Raw genomic sequence first — 13290 nt, forward strand, 5'->3', positions numbered from 1 at the left:
CACATCAAAACTCTAGCTTCTATTATTCAAAAGATATCAGCACCTAATATATTAAAAATAGATGTTTTGAAATGCATTTTATGAAATTTAAATAAATTTCGCATTCGCTATTTTTTGCTACATTATAACTCAAATCATGACTGTATAGTTGTAAAAGAATTATCTTTTGTTTGCCTCAATGAGTGATATTGTTATTCCAAAGAACCCCATTTTTGGAGAAAAAGTGCTCACAACTTTTTAACGAAAATAGTTAGATATGTGGTGCCGTGAAACAAATGATTCGCCCTAAAACAATCTTAACGTTGTCTGAAGACTACTTCAGTTTTAAATCAATGCCGCAAAAGGTATTTGAACAAAACAGTTTTTCTACCAAACACTAAGAAACACCGTAACCTTCGATTTTAAATTTGTTGTAAAATGAAAAATATGACGGAGAGAGCTTAGAGAATTTGTCGTTCTACAACTTGGCTCTAGCTAGAATGATTAAAAAGTTACACTTCAAACCGTTCGAGATAAACTGTTGTTTTAACAAAAGAAGGGTCTCAAAAACTACGAAAACTTCTCCAAAGACATAATAAGGTTAAGTTGTTTAGTTTTAGTAAAATCTCAAAATTCCTACTAAATTTGCATTCTGGACCACTGTGTAATGGGCCAGTTCAGGCCGAAGCAAAGTTCGACTGTTTTACCATATCCTCAAATTGCTTGCCTGGTCAGAAATTTTAGGGCATTCAATTTTAAGCCCCCGAAACCAATTGCTGGCTAGAGTTACTGCAAGCGATAATAATTATTGTTTTGTGTGCTTTACCAAGACTAAAAAACCCGTTTTAATCCACATAGTGGTGCAATTGTGCCTTTCTCATTTATCCAAACTACGATTCCATGGCTGGTTATGTTTAATATAATGATGGAACTGTCTATTAGATATTCTGTGCGATTTACACATACGTACAATGAATCGACAGCTACGAACTTGAGTTGCTATGTGTCGATGCTGAAACACTTGAACCCAGCGGCGGATCCAGAAGAAGGGGTTCGGGGGTTTAGACCCCGCTAAAGATTTTCAAATTGTTAAGAAATTTTAAATTAGTCTCAACTCAAAATCATTTCAAAATTTTTTTTTAGAGGAATAAGAAAGTTTTATTCGCGTAGGGCGGTTTAGGGAAGGGTGGTGAGTGATGTGGGGGGGGGGGTTCCCCTCACCGTATCCCCCTAACTACGACCCTGTTAAAATACAGAAAACTTATGTAAGTAAAAAAAAAATTAGATTGACGATGTTCAGAGTGATTGCATAACCTTTCTATAGGAGAAAGGCAAAAATGTGAATTTGCTATGTGTCCGCACTCTTAAACCCGTAACTCCGGAACTCGGAATTTAATGAAATTCAATAGCAGCCTATGGAAACGTTGTACCTTTCATTTGAGACTAAGTTTGATGAAATCGGTTGAGCCATCGCCGAGTAACCGATGTGCTTATTTTTGGTCACATACATACATACATACATACCTGGTGGTGCATGGCTGAAAAGTTGCAAAGTGAATTTTAGAAAAGATTCGCAATGCTTTCGCGTATACTCAAAACCAAAGCAACAAAGAGTTCATTTTACAGTCGGTCTGGGCAATGTTGCCAGAACTTCGGTCGAAATTAATTTATTTGCTGTGGTTGCAATAATCACATTTTGTGGTTTTTAACCGTTTAAGTAATGTACAGGTATATAGGAAATTCCTATGTGACCGCACTAACCAACCTATAACTCAGGAGCCGAAAGTCAGATCGGAATGAAATTCAAGCATGAAGCATCGCACCAATCACTTCATATATAGAAGATGATGGAAAACGGTCAAGAATGCTCTCTGAGGAATAGGCGTGAAATTAACTCTGAACATTGGCAAGATTTCCGAGGCATGAAGACATTCTAGGTGACCAATGTGATCAAAGTGACTACAGGCCAGCGAATCTAAGTAATTTAACAGGTATTTTAATAAGTTTTACATCTTCTAGCTATCATGGCAGTACCAGTTTATATGGGAATTTACTGTATAATCGCACTTGTCAACCAGCATTCAGAGTTGCCAGAACCAAGAAAAAATATTACTAAATTTCCTTGGTTTTGATAAACTTTTCTATATGAAAATCGAGTTACCAAATTTCTATTGCGATTAGAGCTATGTTGACCCGTTAAAACATGTTAAGATATGTCTAAGGAACAACCTGTGATGATTTGTGGGTCAATGTAGGGCCTATTAAATCAGAGTATAAGTGATCTTCCTATTGAAACATATCAAAAACACGACTTTTGATTGGAGACACCTCTAAATCATGTCCAAATTAAGCCATTTTTGACGAAAGTTCTTAAATTCACACCTAAATTAAAAATTTGAGCTGACCCATGTATATTTCAAAACTTTTTCAAAATGTGGAGAGATCTAGTACATACGCACACACACATTCGCCGAACTCGAGGAAGTGAGTTGAATGGTATAAGAGTTACGGCTGGTGATTGCATAATTTTTCTATAGGAGAAGGACAAAAAGATTTATTTGGGAAATTTATGATGTGAACGTATTCTTTTATTTATAACTCCGGAACCAATACTCCGTTAAAATGACAATCGGTAGCAATCAATTTGAATACTATACCCTTCATTTAAGAATAAGATTGTGAGAATCGATTCAACAATATATGAGAAACAGGTGTGACTCTAATTTCAGAATTTGGTCATTTCTTCGCACCTTCTGGAAGCCTCGATGGTTCCCAAAGTGGTCATAGAGACTTTGATTTGCAATAAGTGATCAGGACCAACAATTTCAAACAATGTAAAATTCATTTCAATTAGTTTTGCATCATTTAGATGTAATGATTATACCGGTTTATATGGGAATTTCGCATGTGACCTCATACTTCAACCCGTAACACAGGAACCAGAACTCCGATTCCAATGGAATTTAAGAGCAGTTAATAGGGATGCAGCAGCTTTCATTTGAGACTAAGTTTGAGAAAATTGAGACAGACATTTCTAAGAAGCAAATGTGAATTAAATTTAGGAACTTGGTCATTTTCCAGAAGTTTCCGGTTCCGCCGAAGGTGTCCAAATTGGCCAACGTGAGTTTGATTGGACATCAGTGAGCTGAAACTACAAATCCAAATAATTTAGGCCACATTTTATGAAGTTTTGCATCTTTTAGATAACATGCTGATGCCGATTTATATGGGAATTTCATGCGTGACCGGACTCTTTACTCCGTAACTTCGGAACCGGAAGTCAGAATTAAATGAAATTCAATAGCTGCCTATGGGAACGTTATACCTTTCGTTTGAGACTAAGTTTGATAAAATCGGTTCAGCTATCTCCGAGGAACCGATGTGCATATGTTTGGTCACATACATACATACATACATACATACACACACACATACGCACACACACAGACATTTGCCGAACTCGACGAACTGAGTCGAATGGTATTAGAGACTCAGCCCTCTGGGCCTCAGTCAAAAAGCCGGTTTTCAGAGTGATTGCATAGCCTTTCCATAGGAGAAAGGCAAAACAATTACCTATAGATATTTAGTGAAGTGAATATATATATTTGCACAATATTCAATTGAATGAGTAATACGGCAGTATGTTGTATTTCTCCTTAGTGGAGAAAAAATTAGATAAAAACTATTTGTTGACCACTAAAGAGAAAATTGTTTTAACCCACATTTGCGCTTTGAGGGCACGAAACTTATAACTAAATTAGTTATGGAATTTGCGTTTCGACTTCGTCTCATCAGAATCAAACACTAACTTAGTGACAGGACTAAACTAGCGCCGGATTGACGCTAGCTCCAAAAACCAAAAACACTATGTTTCTGAGCAAACCTCTAGTCCTGTTTGATGTCCCGCAAGAAAAGGAGTTTTGATTTAAACCGATGAGAATTGGTGAAGTCGAAACTTGGTTTGGCTTAGTAAACACTATGCACTATGTTGTATTTCTCCTTAGTGGAGAACAAAGTAGGTAAAAACTATTTTCCCCACTAAGGAGAAAATTGTTTTAAACCACATTTGCGCGTTAAGGGCACAAAACTTATAACTCAATTAGTAATGAAATTTGCGTTTCGACTTCGTCTCATCAGAATCCGACACTAACTTAGTGACAGGACTAAACTGGCGCCGGATTGACGCTAGCTTCAAAAAGCTTAGTCCTGTCACTAAATTAGTGTCGGATTCTGATGAGACGAAGTCGAAACGCAAATTCCTTGAGCTTTCGATCTGCAACGATTGCCTGTGTGTTGCAAGCTGTTTTCTTACGCTTCCATTATTTGGAAAGTATATTGTGTATTCTTGCTATTTGGGGCTAAGTACGCTTCCCGTACCTCTTATACAAGCCGACAGTGATTTTGTGGGAAAATCAAACCCGCGTTAATTGATGTTCCAATTGGAGGGTAATGACTTCGTACGCTGAACCGAAAATTTGCTCGAATCTTGGAAAATACTCGAACTAAGCCAGCCACAAGAACAGCCAAGTGCCATCACACTTGCCGCCGTCCGTGTCCGTGATGGAGTTCGTGCACTCAATGCGTATAGATCGGTAGATTCGAATCGCTACGCGCGCAACATTCGTTCTCTCGATATAAAAATAATTCGACTGAGTGGCGTTGGTATTGGTGGCGATCACTTTGTATCTGCACTTTAAAAATACACATTTTTGTCCAGTAGATGGACGATCATAAATTATTTCTCTACACACTCCATAAAAAACTCCACTCACTACCGGGAGAGGGAACACACCTTTGTCGTCGCCATAAGCACATTCCGTGAGCGGCACTCTCTTGTCAGAGAGCGCAGCTCGTGCATGAAAAAAAACCAATCGCATCTCGATCGTGTGTGATGTTGTTTTTTTCTCGCTATGTACTCGCTCACATATGTTCACAGAGAGTTCCAGAGTGGAAGGCCGATCGGTAGAGGCAGGCAAACTGGAGTTCGGGATTCAGCAAGCGAAATCAGTGCAGCTGCGACATCGGGCGCGTATCGGTGACTTTATTGTTTTCGAGCTCAATCCGAACGCTAGACGCTTGGAGACGGATATCTAATAAATATTGAAGTGGATTATCGTTCGCTCGCGCGCGTGTTTGTGTGAGTGTGTGGGAGTATTTGTATGCTGACGCGGGGGTGTCAGCGGATATTGTTATTTTGTTCTTGTTGCTGGGTTTTGTATATACCGACGAGTTTAGTGTCGTTGAAGATTGTGCGCGCGTGGGGGTTTGATGTTGGGAGAAGAAATAACACTAAATTCCTTCGCTTTTTGGACGACTAGAATCTGCACTTCAAGTGTGCATCGGATCTGGCTGGTGTCTCGTGGCGTGGGTAGTGCAGTGAGTGTCGAAAGTTTTACTTGAATCAAAGAAGGTGTAGCGAAACGTAAAACGTGTAAAGTTAGAAAACTGCGTGCCTGTGCGAAGTACCATTGCCACCACCACCAGACGACGACCCGACGGCGGAACGTCGTCGGATGGAGAAAATCGTGAATATTGTCGCGTTTCGAGTGTTGCGCTTTTTGAATAATAAATGAGCGGTACCCTGACTCGCCGATCGGCCCCGACTACGGTGCTGCGCACATCACAGACTAGCGCAATTTCCTGTTTCCAACAAAACTCTCGTAGCGCGCAACTTTCTATCCAGCCTGTGGAAGGGGGAGAACCGCGGGGTTATTACTCGTACTTTTGGAGAGGTAACTTTTTGTTCGAATTGTAATAAAATCCTATTACATCGTACATGTACTTGCGACGACAAGACTTCCGTTGTCGAAAATTGCTTGTGAAGCAGTTAAAAAATGACCATTCGACGGACCTGTGAAGTACGGTTAAGCGGAACAAAAAATTGGTATAATTTTCGAGTAACGTTCAGCGCGCACAGCCAGACGCGAAACAAAATAGCAAAACACAAAGCCCCGAAAAATTCCAAGGGAAAAACAGCCCATTTGCAATTAGATGGCATTTTTTTCGTTCGTTTCGAGCCACGATCGTTTCGCCACACGGGTTGGGTTTGATTGTGGGATTGAAACCCGCAGCAGCAAAAAGCAGAGAGAAAGAGAGCGAAAAATTCAACAACAAAATCGGCCACGAGAGGTTCTGACAGGCTAAAGTGGGCGATATTCTTTTTTTTTGCTTCGCTGATGTGTGCGCGAGTCGTACTCGTGAGTGAACGAGAAGTTGGAAGCAAATAAAACATGTGCGAATAAAAATCAATGCGCCAATAAGTTTCTGTCGGGCCTGGTTTTGTTTGTAGGTAGGTATGTTTGTTTGGGGATCATCGTGTGAAAAGAATATCATTTCTCTGCCACGGATCAGATTGGTTGGTTGCGAAAAGAGTGTGGGAAAGAAACCGGAGGTAGGGTCTGTTCCCGCGTGTATTGATTGCAGCATGTGTGCGTACGTACCAGTAGATTGGCAATAAACGGTACAGAATAAAGCCAGCTGTGAATAAATACAGTCGTACAGCGGATTGTCTTCTTTTTATAGTTTTTGATGTGTGTAGTTGAACTATGAAAAAGTGTGCACAAATCTCGGTGTAGGCGTTATTAAAGTTTTTGTCTGCCGCGAGGTGGGTTTTATCGTTTTTTTTTATTAAATTAATCAGTGATCGTAATATATTTTCGTTGGGTTCGACAGCCAACTCTTAGATAATGTTATGTTTTCCGTTTCGAGGTTATACATTGCGGCGTTGGTAGATTCGTTCGGCAAACAGGGACCGTTCATAAACCACGTAGACCGAAATTTGAGAATTTCCAACCCCCCCTCCCCCCTAGTAGACTTTAGTAGACTTTTACCAACCCCCCCCCCCCCCCCAAGCCAAAAGTCTACGTAGACTTTTATTTTTTTTTATTCGCGGGAGATGTGAAATTAGCAAGAATCATTATAATATTCAATTAAAAATTAGCGTTCAGATTTATTTTAAGCTTTTTAAATATTAAAGAAAGGTTTTTTGCATTGGTTTTTTGTCTATGATTGATGAAATCAATTAATACCGATTCAAGGTGCTTTCCAACGTTTGTGTAGCAGAATACTTCTTTTCAAGGTTAGTCACACAAATATATGTAAAAAGATATATTGCTCTAACTAGCTTAAATTTTGGCCGAAGTGCAACCTACACCAACAATGCAGAATTGCTAAACACTTTTTGAGCCTTATTGGTACATTCAAAATTGTTAAATTATAAGAAACAATTACAAAATAATACTGTCGATGTGTACTATCATCTAGACTAAAATAATAAACCAAACATGCATACAAATTTCACTTTTTGTGAACAAATTTCAATATTTCTAAGATAATAAGATAATCTAAACAGCCTTATTTGATTAAGGGAACGAAGCTATTTAAATCTATCCAAAAATATTTATTTTTCTTATGTAATTAATAGCCGTATCACCTAAGAGTATTATCGAAAAGTATCAAATATCCGAATATTTTCGAAGAAAAATATAGTAGAACCGGTTTGCATGGAGTTGCGTAGGGTCAAGACGTAAAATTAAACGGGTGTTTAAAGATTTTGAAATCAGTGTAAATGATTGCAAGAGAAACTGATTAACTCGAGTATACACTTTGTTGTAGAAGTTTAACTACATTACTGCTTTAACCACCGAAATCAATTAATAAAAAATAAAAAAAATAATCCACTTATTGTTAAAAATCGGGTGCTTTGTTATTACAATGCTTAACATTGACCATTTTTTAGCTTTTTATGGTTCATACATTTAATGCATGTCTGCTAACTAGTGGTGTCTCAGATGATTTCACAGTCAAAATCTTCCGTCGAGAGGAATTTTGTGCGTTCGTCTTTGGAACTGACATTTTGTATTATTCCTAGACAAAACTACATCAAAATATACGCAAAAAAAAACAAGTGTGAGATTGTCCAAAAAAATCGTGGGTTCTGGGTTGAGTGGTCGCTTAATGAGTAGTTGCCTCAATAGTGTACTAGCTTTGAAGTGTCTGCATAAATACTGAATAGACCGATATTTTGAATACAACTCTCTTTAAATCCAATTTATAATAAGTAATACGAATAATAAAAAATAAAAGTCTACGTAGACTTTTGCAAAGACCCCCCTCCCCCCTCGTAGACAAACGTAGACTTTTGCCAGACCCCCCCGTCCCCCTATGAGTCTACGTGGTTTATGAACGGCCCCACAGCAGCTCGACTAAGATTCAAAACCATTATTTGCAAGGTGAAAAGAACTTAAATTTCGATAGAAAACTAATCATTGACCGAATGTTTGGAGTATGTGACCGCCTAACGTAACTGGATGGCAGTCATTATCTGTCTTTTGCCTTTCTCGGTACCTTCACGCCTTCTGAAAACTAATTTTTCATGCATACCTCAATTAATGTTTTCAACTCAAATTAAATCAGATAATGAAACGAGCAACGGGGTTTTTGATTATCATTCAGGTTCTGTCTATGGATTGAAATGTCATTTTGAGTAAAAAAAGTTTTTTTACGTGACACATCAAATCACCTTTATCAACTAACTTATAATACTTAACGAATCGTTTTTTCCAGTTCGACTAGAACATCTATTCAATACACAATACATTTGAAAGCTCCCGACTAGGTAGAGTTTTTCAACTACAGCAGTCTCCCTCAAAATAATAAAAAAAAAATCCTTTCCTTTCTTGAGACTCGTTTTGTGTGAAAGTGTGAGATTAGTGAAACTGGAAAAAATAGCATCTGTGCAATATTGTATCGAAATTGTTTCTTTATTAATCAATCTTCGTTAGCAGTGATAATCTCTGATTTCAGAGTCTTTCAAACTGAATTTTGCACGTTCCGTTAAAAGGCTTAATTGTAATGTTGACAAAACAACGAACTAATTGGTTCACGAAACGAACGACGGTACCGAGAGAAATTCCGCCGCCGGGGAACTCTCAGTCGGATGAAGGTGAGTGTGCTTCCGGGATCTATCCGAGTAAATTGTGACAAAGCCGGGAGCTAAATAGCTCACGAAAACCGAAGCTAAATGGCTCATGGTATCAGGAGCCAAATGGAGAACTGAGACGAAAATTAAAAGACACGAAAATGGGAGCTGACACCGGAATTAAATCCCTTGTGGTAACTTACCGCTGGGTAGTACCCGAGTGGAGTTTGGGGCTAAATGGCTCAAGGACATAGAGGATCTATGTAGGGTAATAGAAAGAGAGAATGACGGAAAGCAAGAGAAACGTCGGGAGCTAAGGTGGATGAGAGGTCGAACCATTTTATAGATCAAACGAGGCTCCTAGTTAACTTCAGAAATCTCATGAGCAAAAGGCTTCGTGATCCCCAAAATCAACAGCATCTTCATGTGCAGCTGTAACGCACCTACGAGGAGCCTAGTTTACTTTACAACTTCACCGAAGAAATTTTTTGGAATGATCGCCCCTGTCAAAAGATCAGTTTCTACTTATCTAGATCAAAACCAAAGTTGTCAAAATAATGCTTTTTTCCATCCAAGATACGTTGCTGAAGCCACTAATCTTTCATGATGCATACCCAGGGCGCTAGAGGTTTTGAGTGTCGTAGCGACGTCACATTCTGGAGTTCTTTACTGATGGCGAACATAGACTAGAGAGTGTGCGAGAAGTATACCCGTAGCGACCACTAGGCGATTCGCTAGCAGATCGGCCAATGAACTTGGCTACAGCACGGAGAAGGCGGGTGAAAGTGGAAGACCTCCGGTGAGAACATCGAGGAGACACAGGAGCAAGTGGTCTTCGAATGTCCAAGGTTCGAAGCAATAAACAGAAAGATGTTTCAAACGGGAGGACCGGACATCAACCCGGATAATGTCGTCCACAAAATGATAAGCGAGGTATTCACGTGAAACGCGGTCAACAGAGTGGTGACGCAGATCACGACTGCCTTATAACGGAAATAGCGTGATGAACAGCGATCAACGGTTTCACCATCGGGAAACTCTGTCGAATTAGGCTAGATCTACCGTTGGGTATTAGAGTGGCTCGCGGTTGTATGGGAAAACTTCAAAATGATTTAAACTAGCGGGCACAGCACTTTTTGAGTTCCTTTTGTGGTCCCAAATGCCTGTGCAAAATTTGGTAGCGGTTGGTTGCTTTCCGGGTTTGCGCATTGCATTCAAAGTTTGCATGGGATTTTATATGGGGAAATCAATTATTTTGCATTTTAATTGATAAGGATCCCTATTTCACTGATAATGAAAAACCAGCTACATAAAACTATAGTTCAAACCTTGGTTAACAACTTTGTCGAAGACCGTAACTAGTTACGAGTTTTCAAAAAATAGTTATAACGATTTTAAAACTTATGGTAAAATCCAAATGCAGAAATTGATTAGTTTTTCCAACACTGCCGGTGCACCACCGACATCGACATTAAAAACTTAGATAAATGAGAATATATTCATCGCAGAGACTTGGTATCTTTGAATGAAATGTTCAGAATGAATTGCTGAATAAAATAAACGTAGTCAGAAAATGAAAAGAAGCGGGGATGGGGGGGGGGTCTTGTGTACTCCCCAGTCCCTTTTTAGATTGTTTTGTATAAGACAAAGAATCATTACGTCCTTGTAAAAGTCAACGACTGAACTTTCTTAATATTTTGAGAGACCCAAATATGAATCATACTACAATCTTTGTTGTGGGAAAAAAAACATTTACAATATTTAGGATTTACACCTACAAATTTATGTTATTTTTGCTTGATGCAAAAACTAACTCAGGTCTGGAAATCGCGTTGGGTTCTAACCTGAAGTATATTGCTGGTCCACCAAGATCAACTCTGTTTTGCGTGAACCTAACTCAATTTCATCAAAAAACGCTTGTATGAAGTAACTATCCTGGTTTCGTTCCTAGATTCTCTAACGAAAACTTAAAAAAAACAATTCCGAGACTTCAAGGAATCTAAGGATATGTATTTTTTTTTAAATTCTGACTCTGAACGGCTAAGAAATAGGGTTTTAAAATATGTAAAACTTATAAACCGTTGTACCATTTTAAATGAGATAAATAGTAACACTCAAACACGTAAGATTAATTTTTAATTCGACGGTACAAACCTGCGTTGAAGATGTGCTCCTTATGTTATACTAAACTATCTAAAAAGGGAACTGGGGAGTACACAAGCCTCCCCCCTCCCTCTTCTTTTCATTTTCTGACTACGTCTGTGTTATTCAGCTATTCATTCTGAACATTTCATTCAAAGGTACCAAGTCTCTGCGATGAATATATTCTCATTTGTTCAAGTTTAAAGTATCGGTGTCGTGGTGTACTGACAGTGTTGGAAGAAATAATTAATTTCTGCATTTGGATTGAACCATAAGTTTTAAAATCGTTATAACTATTTTTTTGAAAACTCGTAGCTAGTTACCGGTTTCGACAAAGTTGTTAACCAAGGTTTGAATTATCGTTTTATAAACCTGGTTTTTCATATTGAGTGAAATAGCGATCTTTATTAACGTGAATGCAAAATAATTGATTTCCCCATATAAAATCCCATACAAACTTTAAACGCAATGCGCAAACCCGAGAAGCAACCGACCGCTCCCAAACTTTTCACAGGAATTTGAGACCACAAAAGGAACTCAAAAAGTGTTGTGCTGAAAAATGTCATTTTCGAGCAACTCTATTGGGTATTCAGTAGCGACTGGCTCAAATGGCACGTTTCCTATGTCAATCGGAGATTTGTGCTTATCGCGACAGAGCGCCGGGTATGGGTCGTCGGGGTGCCAGCGAACCAGACGCTCCATCCGTAATCGTCGAACTGACCACGGCCTCCTACCGGCAGGCCCGAGAGAAATATGGTGAATACAGAAGAAGAATCGGTGTCGGGAGAACTTTATCATGCAGGAGTATTCCCCGTCTGAGTAAGCTAGGTACATCGTCGGGGGCTAGAGTCGAGAGCTCAACGAGGAAATGGCGCTAAATGGCACAATAAGGGAGCCGCAGGGCCTAAAAAAGTTGCGGTGCTAAATGGTACCGGATAGAGAGTCAAAGCGCTCAAGAAGTTGCACTGCTGAACGGCACAAGGGAACCGAGTCGTAATATTGAATGGCACAAGGGAGCCGAAGAGCTCAGTAAATTAGACAATCAGGAGTTTGCCACCCAGATTGTCCACGTAGGGGAAGAGCACTAATTCTCTACCCAGAGCTAGCTTTCCTAGTGCCATGCAGAAATTGCCATATTGTATGGTCGGATGGTCGAAAACTGGTAGTGTGTCGAGGAGGGGTGCTGTAACCCTACTTAACCCTTTCATGCCCAATTTTTCAAAACTTTTTTTTCTTGAAAACGGTAGGGTCAAGAAACACGAAACGCTTTTTTTTTTTCATAAAAATAGATGCTTCCCTCGCAGTGCTAGAAGCTGCTCAATTCATACCTTCCAATGCTCAATTCAATTCTTGTAGAATATTTACAATAGTCCAATTGCATGGAAAACGTAGACAAAGCAGTCTAAATAGATAAGTTTTATCAGTTTTCAATAATATTGCAACATAACGAAGATATATGAAAAATTCAACGTAAACTGTTCCTGGCAGCACTGCTTCATCGGAATCCAATAAGACTAATTGCAATAACTTCATTTCTAGAGCTGATCCTTACAACTGTTAATACTCAAATGAAAGGATATAGTCCGGTTTATTAGCCTTACTTGTTTTTGTAAGCAAATCTTGCCTCAATCAAAAGTTATAGCTGTTTGAAAACGTTGTTGTCCACAAACAACATGGGCATGAAGGGGTTAAGCAATTAACTACGTTAAGTAGTTTAGCTCGAGTTTGTTCACTTAAGAACAATCAACTCATTTTTTGATGGTGATGGCGTTGACTGGTAAGAGCGGAATGTTTGCATAAAAGAAAATAGTCGCCTTGAAGAACAACTCATGAAATGAAGAATGATAAATTATATAGTTTATATTCTTGTTGCCATCAAATATATGTCCGTGTGCTGTGTCGAAATAGACAACATCCTTAGCCTATTAATCCGCCCAAAATGTTGCAAGTTTTGAAGTTCTAAAAATATAAGGGTTAAATATTCTGCATTTCTTTTGTGGATTTCGCAATCTCTCGTTAAAGTTATACGATAGAGTGGTGTAGGATGGCATAGCTTTTTCTAACCCGACAAAACGAGCCTTAGATTCAAATCTACCCCCCCCCCCCCCGAAAATTTTTAACATGTTGAGAAAATTTTAAAATAGTTTCTAGTATAAATTCGTTCTAAACTCAACATCATTCCAAACCAGATACGACCATGCTGAAATGCTGGTAGTGCTGAATCAAACAAAATCGTCACACTCATCGTG

The 13290-nt window shown here is 38.9% G+C and overlaps 1 protein-coding gene across 18 annotated transcripts in view; it reads left to right on the forward strand.

Annotated features, from left to right (window-relative positions):
• The window catches only part of LOC131685498 (uncharacterized), a 238077-nt gene that overhangs the window by 27716 nt on the left and 197071 nt on the right, over positions 1–13290 (forward strand). For 8 of the 18 annotated variants that reach the window (XR_009304818.1, XR_009304819.1, XM_058969252.1 and 5 more), the window contains exon 1: positions 4975–5711. The exons of 1 other annotated variant lie outside the window; for it this stretch is intronic. The gene's annotated coding sequence lies outside the window, so the exon portion shown is untranslated. Of the gene's footprint in view, positions 1–4974; positions 5712–5752; positions 6269–6439; positions 6584–13290 lie in introns of those variants that run through there. 9 more of the 18 variants (XR_009304821.1, XR_009304820.1, XR_009304822.1 and 6 more) reach the window with 5 other exon arrangements.

Source organism: Topomyia yanbarensis, chromosome 2 (assembly GCF_030247195.1).
Source record: "Topomyia yanbarensis strain Yona2022 chromosome 2, ASM3024719v1, whole genome shotgun sequence".
Lineage (NCBI taxonomy): Eukaryota > Metazoa > Arthropoda > Insecta > Diptera > Culicidae > Topomyia > Topomyia yanbarensis.